Here is a 2,164-nt window from a genome sequence, read left to right as displayed (position 1 = left end):
GCGGCCCCCCCGCCCGTCCGCCGCCCGTCCGCCGCCCGCGCCCCGCTTGCCCCAGCGCCGCCCCTGTGCGGCGGGGCCGCGCCGAACCCCGCGCCCCCGGAACACCCCGGAACGGCCCGGCTGCTCCGGCTCCGCCGGCAGAGCGGCAGGCAGCGCCGGGGGGAGCGCTGCCATCGCTGCCCCCGCCCGCTGCCCCGGCACCTCTCCGCCGCCCTGCCCCGCTGGCGGGGGGTACCCCCGACACCATCACCCCGCTCCGGTCCGCTCCATCGGGCCCCGGGCCCCGCCGTAGACGGCAGCGGCTCCGCCGGCGGCCCCGCGCGCCCAGCGGGGCTCAGCCCGCCCGCCCCGGGGCGGGGCCACCGGCGGAGCCGCCAATGGGAGCGCGCGGAGCGGCGGCAGCGTGCGGCGGCCCGGGATGTAAACACGGCCCCGCCCCGCCCGCCGCGGCTGTCAGCCCCGCCGCACCGGCCTGCCGGGCCCCCCGCCACCCTGCCGGGCCGGTACCGCCCCGACACCCCGCACCGTGCACGGGGGTGGCGGGCGGCAGCCGCAGGCTGTCATACATCCCGCTGCACGATGTATGGCGGGGTGGAGAGGAGGCTCAGGAATGGCCTCATCGCTCCCTAGAGCCACCTGAAAGGAGGTTATAACCAAGTAGGGAACATCCTCTTCTCCCGGGTAACAAGGGACAGGTCAAGAGAACAGAGTCTTAGGCTGCACTAGGGGAGGTTGGGGTTGGACATTACAGAGAATTTCTTCACAGAAAAGGTGATTAGACATTGGAATGGACTGTCCAGGGAAGTGGTGGAGTCACCATCCCTGGAGGTGTTTAAGGAAAGACTGGATGTGGCACTTAGTGCCACGGTCTAGTTGACATAGTGGTGTTCCTTCAGAGGCTGGACTCGATGATCCCAGAGGTCTTTTCCAACCTAATTATTTCTGTGATTCTGTGCCAGCTGGACAGCCTCCCCCAAGCACAGCCTCCATGACATCACACGGACAAGCCCTATTCCCTGCAGAGCAGCTTTCCACACCTTCCAGCCAGGCCACCTCAGCGTCCCACCGTGTCCAAGGGCAGCAGGGCCCACTGCAGGAGCACCCACCCTGTAATCCCCTTCTCCAGCAGATGATGCTGAAGCTTACCCTCAGCACCAGCACACCTCCTGTTAACATCACTCAGTGGTTGCATAGAGTTTTCTTAACACACATTCCAAAACATCCCGCCCAAAAAATCCACACTATCCCAAAAGCAACCAAACCCCACAACAGCACATACCTAGCAATGCTGTAAGCAGACACTTTTCTTTAAAACACACAATGCAGGGCACCCACAGCCATTTTGCTGATAAGGAACGACTGGCACTTTCTCTCAGTGCTGAGCAGGTGTCCTGCAAAACAGCACAAAGAGAAGCCATGTCTGCCTTCAAGTAAATCCACATTTTCTTCTTTTTTTGTTCTTATTTTTCTGTTTCCAAGAGGAACATTATTGAAAAGTAAGCAATAAGGTTTGCCTCCAGGTATGTATTATAATAATTAAACACAATAACCAGGTGCTTCTCCTCTGGTAGCTTTGCCATTTTAAAGGGGGCAAGAGAAAAAGCAGTGCAGCCCACCAAGTCAGAGGTGTCACAGTAGGGTCACTGACAGCAGTTTAACAGGTCCCAAGTTTTGGGCACTGAGGACCATCTCTCAGTTGTGTGTCCTTACAGAACCTGATGAAGTGGGGCCAACAATTCCTGAAAACTTGAAGTAAAGCACTGACATGTGTAAGATGGACATTGCAGCCAGCCAGCCACCTCAGCTCTGCAAAATATCTGTTCTAGACCTTGTCATGAAGAAAATCTGCTGGTTGTGGCTCAAAAGGAATGCAAAAAAGCCCAAAAACAGTGTCATTTAAGCAATCTTTTGTCAACTGAATGTATTGCATCGGCTCATTGCAAGAAATCTAAGCCATAGTTCAGGATGCCTGCAGTAGACATGCAGGTATCTCTTTTAGTTGACTTCCACTGAAATCCACCAGCAAGATGCATCCTGCTGTCTGGAAGTTCATCTCCTACTCCACTGACTACAGAGGAAAGGCGGTCCCCTGAATTTGGGCAAACTTGACCTAATTGACCTCCTGCCTATAGCTGGCTTGTTGAAGTTGAAATACTACCATAGC

Source organism: Molothrus aeneus, chromosome 1 (genome assembly GCF_037042795.1).
Source record: "Molothrus aeneus isolate 106 chromosome 1, BPBGC_Maene_1.0, whole genome shotgun sequence".
NCBI lineage: Eukaryota > Metazoa > Chordata > Aves > Passeriformes > Icteridae > Molothrus > Molothrus aeneus.
This window is presented reverse-complemented; position numbering follows the sequence as displayed.